This window comes from Oryctolagus cuniculus, chromosome 14 (genome assembly GCF_964237555.1).
Source record: "Oryctolagus cuniculus chromosome 14, mOryCun1.1, whole genome shotgun sequence".
Lineage (NCBI taxonomy): Eukaryota > Metazoa > Chordata > Mammalia > Lagomorpha > Leporidae > Oryctolagus > Oryctolagus cuniculus.
In genome coordinates, this window is record NC_091445.1 from 86512572 (window position 1) to 86520527 (window position 7956).

At 46.5% G+C, this 7956-nt stretch overlaps 1 protein-coding gene across 13 annotated transcripts in view; it reads right to left on the reverse strand.

Annotated features, from left to right (window-relative positions):
* Nucleotides 1–7938, reverse strand: part of CENPK (centromere protein K) — an 80437-nt gene extending 72499 nt beyond the window's left edge. For 3 of the 13 annotated variants that reach the window (XR_011382066.1, XM_070056765.1, XM_051853719.2), the window contains exon 1: nt 7793–7932. The gene's annotated coding sequence lies outside the window, so the exon portion shown is untranslated. Of the gene's footprint in view, nt 1–7792 lie in introns of all 13 variants that reach the window. The other 10 variants (XM_070056764.1, XM_070056763.1, XM_070056762.1 and 7 more) reach the window with 7 other exon arrangements.
* Between the last annotated feature and the right edge of the window lie 18 nt (nt 7939–7956).

Here is a 7956-nt window from a genome sequence, read left to right on the forward strand (position 1 = left end):
TAAACATACTAATTACCATAGTGTGGAACTGGTATATGAACAGACAATCAAATAATGGAATAAATGGGCCTGGCACTGTGACACAGCGGGTTAATGCCCTGGCCTGAACTGAGGAATGAACCATCAGATGGAAGACCTCCATGTCTGTCTGTCTGTCTGTCTCTCTCTCTCTCTGTATAACTCTGACTTTCGAATAAATAAATATTTTTTAAAAAATGGAATACAACACAAACCCTTTCTTGAAATTCCAGACTTGCATATACATGGACCTGTGGCATAACAGAGATGAAAATGCAAATGAAGAATACAAATGGGCAAATATTTTATATTACACTGCTTCTTCCTCTTTGTATATACCAGCCCATAGAGAGCTTCCTCATTTTTTTTTTTTTTTATTTGACAGAGTTAGACAGTGAGAGAGAGAGAGAGAGAGAGAGACAGAGAGAAAGGTCTTCCTTCCATTGGTTCACCCCCCAAATGGCCACCACAGCCAGTGCTTTGCCGATCCGAAGCCAGGAGCCAGGTGCTTCTTCCTGGTCTCCCAGGGGGTGCAGGGGCCCAAGCACTTGGGCCATCCTCCACTGCCTTCCTGGGCCACAGCAGAGAGCTGGACTGGAAGAGGAGCAACTGGGACTAGAATCCGGCACCCATATGGGATGCCAGCGCCGCAGGCAGAAGATTAACCTAGTGAGTCACTGCGCCAGACCCCCTCCTCATTCTTTTTGACAAACTAAATAGAATTTGAGGGAGGGGGTGTGGGGAGCAAACCGGACTAGACTGAGTTACTGGAATTAAGACTTATTCTATGCATCTGCTCTCCCACTGTGGGGAGCAAACCGGACTAGACTGAGTTACTGGAATTAAGACTTATTCTATGCATCTGCTCTCCCACAATATGGCGCTGGGAGAGAAGTAAACAGCTTCCGCACAGCTGCCTCTCACCAACTTGACAAGCTGCAGGACTTGCTACTGATTGGAGGAGAGCAGCGTACTCAGCGTGTGGGCAGCCGAGTTGGGATTGGCAGAGGAGGACTATAAAGGAGGAGAGAGACGGCATGCACCAGGAACATCTATGGGGAACATCTATGGGGAACATCTAAGGGAACCCGTGCAGCCCCCAGAGAGCTGGCCGGCGGTGTGCCGCTCCCCTGCGGAAGTGGGGAATGCGGCCAGGGGGAACTGCCCTTCCACGGAGGTGGAAGGGATAGTAGCCAACCCGGGAAGAACCAGCAGCAAACCCGGGGAGGGCCGAGCAGACGAAAGAACAGCGCAGGGTCCTGTGTCGTTCCTCCACGAAGAGGGGGAGCGACATAATGGTGCCGTGACTCGGATATGAAGCCTAGGCAGGGTTTAGTGTCGTTCCTCCACGAAGAGGGGGAGCGACATAATGGTGCCGTGACTCGGATAGGAAACCTAGGAGGGAAGAAATGACTCGGATAGGAAACCTAACTCGGATAGGAAACCTAGGACGGATAGCAAACTTAGGAGGGAAGAAACGGGAAGAACTAGGGAAAATATCGGAGAGAGAAACTAGCAAACAGCCTAGGGAAAAGCCGGACGAAAAAGGAGCCGGAAGAAGCTATTGAAAGCCTAGGCATAGACTCGAAACAGCCTAGGGAAAAGCCGGACGAAAAAGGAGCCGGAAGAAGCTATTGAAAGCCTAGGCATAGACTCGGATACGGACTACGGGGGGAAGCTGGGAGAAATCTCTAAGGTCGAAAGCGAAAGTGAAAGCTAGAACAAACAGACTTGGATGCGGACTGTGGGGAGAGGCCAGGAGAAATGAGGGAGGAGTATTGTTGGAAGAAAGCTTGGGGAAACATACCGGGTAGAGAAAAATGTTAGGGAAATTGAAGCCGCGGGGGGCAGGCCGAGGCGGAAACGGAAGCCACTTTGGGGTTCTCAAGTTAGCCCGGGAATAGGGGGCGAAAAGTTGAAACTAGAAGCTGAGACGCAAGCCAGGTTGGGATCCGTCTGATTAGCCCGGGGAGCAAAGGACGGGAAGCCAAACCGTGGGGCGGAGACGTACGCTGGGTTGAATTCGCCAGGCTAGCCCGGGGAACTTGGATTGAATGCTAGTGGTGGAGACGCAAGCTACGCTGTGTTACTCGCGGAAGCCGCCGCGTGCAGAGAGAGCACGGGGCGTGAGTAGATAGGGAACGGGGCTGGCGTAGGCCGTGGTTCAGACGCGAAAGGGTTAAGCGTGGAGACTGCGGAGCGCGCAAAGCCGAGCCGCGCAAAGCCGGGAAGCTGCGCAGATGAGAGAGGCGCGCGGGCTGAAGCGGCGCAGAGCCGGGAACCCGCCGGCGGGGCGAGGTGCCGGGAAGCTGCGGGGATAAGAGAAACAGAAGTTTTAGAAGTAAAGTGAGAAAAATAGGAATGCTGGAAGATAGAAGTAAAATGGGAGAAGTAGGAATGCCCGGAGATAGAGAAATAGAGAAAAATAAGGCCTCCCCTCAACATGCCAATTAGAAGGCTTGGATTCGGTCTGCCCGATTAGTGAGGCGATGAGCACCTGGGCGGCTAGCCGCAGGTCACCGAAGACAGGCACGAATTAACATCAGTAAAGCTTCCCCACAATGCAACAATTAGGAGGCTTGGATTCGGTCTGCCTGATTTAAGGCGGTAAGTGCCAGCAAAGCTCGACCAGAGTATGAGCTGCAGGTCACCGAAGATAGGCACGAACCAACACTAATAAGTCTCCCCCACAATAAGGCAATGAGAAGGCTTGGATTCGGTTTGCCTGATAGGTTTTGTAAGTCCCCTGCAGGCAGAGCAGAGCATGCGCTGCAGGGCACCGAACACAGGCACGCATCAGCGCCTAAAAACCTCCTCACAATGGCGAAGAGAGGACCCGGATTCGGTTTTCCTGATTGATAGGACTTGTAAGAACCTGTGGCAACTCTAGCAAGTAGAGCAGAGTGTGTGCTGCGGGACACCGAAGACAGGCGCGTATCAACGCCAAAAAAAAAAATAAAAAGAAAGGGGGATCTGTGGGGAGCAGCTCGGACTAGACTAAGTTACTGGAATTAAGACTTATTCTATGCATCTGCTCTCCTCTGTGGGGAGCAGCTCAGACTAGACTGTTACTGGAATTAAGACTTATTCTATGCATCTGCTCTCCTACAGTATGGCGCTGGGAGAGGAGAAAACAGCTTCTACCCAGCTGCCTCCAGTTCAACCAATAAACTGTAGGACTTGCTCCTGATTGGAGAGCAGCGTACTCGGCGTGTGGGCAGCCGAGTTAGGATTGGCGGACGAGGACTATAAAGGAGGAGAGAGACGGCATGCACGAGGAACATCTATGGGGAACATCTAAGGGGAACACCTGTGCAGCCCCCGAGAGAGCCGGCCGGCGGTGTGCCGCTCCCCTGCGGAAGTGGGGAATGTGGCCAGGGGGAACTGCCCTTCCACGGAGGTGGAAGGGATAGTAGCCAACCCGGGAAGAACCAGCAGCAAACCCGGGGAGGGCCGAGCAGACGAAAGAACAGCGCAGGGTCCTGTGTCGTTCCTCCACGAAGAGGGGGAGCGACAGGGGGTAGGAGAGAAATAAGCCTAGATTCACATGTCAATCTTTAACCCCTCCTCTCTCCTTCAAAAAATAAAAAACCCAATATCGTAAATAAGAACAAGAAGAAAAGATGAAGAAGTTTTTAAAATATTACATTAGGAAAAGCATATCTAAGCCAAATTAAGTGAAATCTTTATATAAAGATGTTTAAAATTCTGCATGGACAAAGATCCCAACATCAAAGTTAAAATTCAAAACCAACAAACTTAGGAAAAATATTTGTAATAAATATGACAACCAAAGACCTAATTTCCTTAATGTATAATGAGTACCTACAAACTAATGATAAAACAATTACACGATAAAACAATTTCTAAAAAAATGACTACCATAAGTAAGGACACCAATTACTTTTAGAAGGATGAAAGGAGGAAAGGAAGGAAAACGTGATTGGGATGGCCCAAATGGAGAGGCTTCCAAGGGGATTTCAAAGTTTTACTTATTGACTTGCATAAAAGTAAGGGTGTTCACCTTATGGTAATTCATAGGCTTTACATTTATTTCATGTGGGTTTCTTTGTGCAGGCATTTTATTTTAAAATAAAGGGTAAACAATGGAAATGCACAAATACACTGGAGATATCAAAGAAAAATACCTCTTAAATACAGAAAATTCATTCTTAACCTCACATATAATTCATAAGAATGCTAATTAAATAAGCATTTTAAATTCAGATTAGCAATAATGCAAAATTTGATAAGAAACAAATTGGTGAGCACACAGCACAAAGGGCACACAGTCAGGATTAACCATTGTGTAGGATACTAAAAAATAGCAATCAAAAAAATTTTTAACATTATTTATTTATTTGAAAGGTGGAGTTATAAAAAGAGAGGGAGGGAAAGGAGCCAGCGCTGTGGCACAGAGGGTTAACACCCTGGCCTAAAGTGCCAGCATCCCATATGGGCACCGGTTCTACTCCCGGCTGCTCCTCTTCTGATCCAGCTCTCTGCTACGGCCTGGGAAAACATTAAAAGGCCCAAATCCTTGGGCCCCTGCACCAACGTGGGAGACCCAGAAGTTGTTTCTGGCTCCTGGCTTCAAAGTGGTGCAGCTCCAGCCATGTGGCCAATTGGGGAGTGAACCAGCAGATGGAAGACCTCTCTTTCTCTGCCTCTCCTCTCTCTGGTAACTCTGACTTTCAAATAAATAAAAATAAATTTTTTAAAATAAATAAATAAAAAGAGAGGGAGAGCAGATTTCCATCTGCTGCTTCACTCCCCAAGTGGTCACAAGGGCTAGGGCCAGGCCAGGTCAAAGTCAGAGCCAGGAGCTTCTTTCTGGTTTCCTACATGGGTGCAAAGGCCCAAACACTTGGACCATCTTCTGCTGTTTTCCCAGGCACATTAGCAGGAGCTATCCATCAAAATTTTACATGAATTTTTCTTGTGACCCAGCAATTCTACTCCTAGAAATGATCTTACAGATGGATATGATTACATAAGTCTACCACAGCATTATCTATATATAAAATAAAACTAATTATTAAACTAAGTATGAAATCTATAAGCAGACCATCTAGTTGAAATTCCAGCTTTGATACTTACAAGTATCAAAAGGAAATCACTTAAACCTTCTGTTCCTCAGTTTTCCTTACCAGTACAATGAAGATAATAAGTATCACACACCCCATAGGGTTGTTACCACAGTTAACTGAGTTAATACATACAAAGCTTTTAGAACTGTATCTAGCATATAAAGAGCTATATCACTGTTAGCTATTAACATTACTATTAACAATCTAAATGTTAACTAGAAGTCTTTTTAAAATTTTAATTTTCTACTTAAGAAGCAGATAGGCAAAGAGAGCTCCCATCCACTGGCTAACTCCCCAAATGCCCAAAGTGCCCCAGGGATGGGCCAGGCCAAAGTTGTGTGTAGGGAAAACAGTTCAGGTTTCCTATGTGGGCAGCAGAAAGCCAAATACCTGAGACATAATTACTCTTTCCCCAGGTCCACATTAGCAGGAAGGTGGCATCAAGACCTGGGATTTGAACCCAGTTACACCAATGTAGGATGCCAGTTTCCTAATGGCTGCTTAAGCAGACCAAATGCCCACTCCAGTAGGTTATTTAATGCCTAAATCTTATACAAAACTGTCAATGCTAAACATCTTATAGCTATACACATAAAATATAAGTTCACAAAGCCAATCATTAACAATTTTAAAATGTTTCAAGCAAAAAATTCAACATTTAATAAATGTCTATTTTAAGGGCTGGCGCTGTGGCGTAGCAGGTAAAGCCACTGCCTGCAGTACTGGCATCCCATATGAGCACCAGTTCAAATCCCAGCTGCTCCACTTCAGATCCAGCTCAAGTCCTTGGGCCCCTGCACCTGCGTGGGAGACCTGGAAGAAGCTCCTGGCTTCAGACCGGCGCAGCTCCAGCAGTTGCAGCCATCTGGGGAGTGAACCAGCGGAAGACAGACTCTCTCTTTCTCTCTGCCTCTGCCTCTCTGCAACTCTGCCTTTCACATAAACAAATAAATCTTAAAAAACAAGTAAATAAATGTCTATTTTAAATAGAAACTTAAAAACTGAGTGTAAATTGATCTTTCACCACTTTGTAGAATACTGACCATTAAAATGTATTATCAGTATGTAAAAGTAATATAAAACATTGTGTGTATGTGTATGAAAGAGAGTGTGTTTGAGTATGTGGATAAACATTCAACCAATTAGCTGGCTTGGCAACTCAATGCATATTAGAATATAAATAAATCAACACAGCTATGAATTTGCTCTTTCCCTCTTCCCACCATGCCAGGATACATGGAGAAGTAAGCTATATGCAATGTGAAAGAAGGTTCTCAACAGAACAAGAAAATTCTTTAAAAAAAAAAATACCTAAGAGTTGTTTAACTTTATCCTTTTTCTGTGTTTTGTACCCTTAAACCTATTTTTCTGGAAAAAAGATCAAGTCAACGTTTTGAGATTTCCCAGTTAGGAATACAATATCCAATCATTCATTGGAAAACAACAAAATCACTGTATTTAGAGATAACACTGTCATATCTACTTAATGAAACTCATGTTATTAATTGGGAAAATACTAATATATATGAACTACAAAATACTGACATTCAGATATATTCACTGATTCAACAACATGTTCTTAATGTGTGTGCCATTTGTCAGACACTGTGGCTACAGCTGTCTGCACTCACACAGAGGTAATTTTCACAAAGGTGAAACAATAAATGGACAGAAAAATAAATATATGATATGATTTCAGGTAGTTTGCCTTGACCTGAAGTGGTATATTATATATCCAGACTGCAAGTGCTTTCGGAATTCAGGAAAGTGAAGGGTAGAGAAATAAACCTGGAAAAATAAAGGGATCGGTACACAATAACGTTTAATAAATGTTCTCTAGCTCCCTACCATTTCACTAGCATCTCCACCCTCAGTTATTATTTGCAGGGGTCTGAAAGATGAAAAGCTGTAGGTCAAGGCTGGATGGCCATGGTGATGCTTTCAAGGCATAAAAACCTAAGACAGGGCGGCAAGAATGGGCAGAGCAAATCTGTAAGACCTTAGAGCCAAAGGCAGTGAAGAAATGACCCTTGCGAAGCAGGAGGGGTCTAATGAAAGCCTCCGGCGCGGAGGAGGGACTTTAAGAAAGTGCCTGCCAGGGGCGGTTCCATCCCAGTGTCGGGCGTCCACCCTCAGGCAAAAGAGATTTGAAAGTAGTGTTACAGCTGAAAGGCATGGACGGTGTTGTTAAAAGTTGTAGTGAATAAATTAAAAAAAAAAAGACTAAAATGGCAATTTTTATGTTCTACCACAATAAAAATATAAAGACGACAGGAAGGGAACGAAGAAGGGGGCAGCCTGGCGTCCAGAAAAGAGACCAAAGACGACATCAGGGTGAAGACCGAAGGGTGTGTGGCTCCGTGCGGGTCCCTGGTCCCCATCTCCAGAAAGTGGGTCAGAGAACAAAGCAGCTTAGGCGAGAAGACAAAAGAGAAGCCCGTACAGGGAAACCCGCCACCCAACCCGTCCCTGGCTTCCCGCCCCTCTGCCTTCCGTAACCGCCCGGAGTTTGGCGGCCGGCGCTGCCCCGGGGGCGGGGACGAGCGGGACGCGACGCCCGGCCGGCCTCCAGGAATCCAGTTTCCCCCACATGGGGATACCTCCCTCGGGCCTGGCATCCCTAGCCTGCGAGAGGCCAGCGCCGAGGCCAAGCTTGCACCGCTTCGGCACTCCCCGAAGCGCACCTCTTACCACTACGAGGCCAAACCTGCAGGCCTCCGCTGCCGTCAGATCGCCTCGGCGTCGCCTAGTCAGCTTCCCGGACCTGGATCAGTGCGCGCGCTGCTTCCTGATTGGATCGCCCCTGCTCACCCCAGCCAATCCCGATAGTCGCCGAGACTCTGACGGA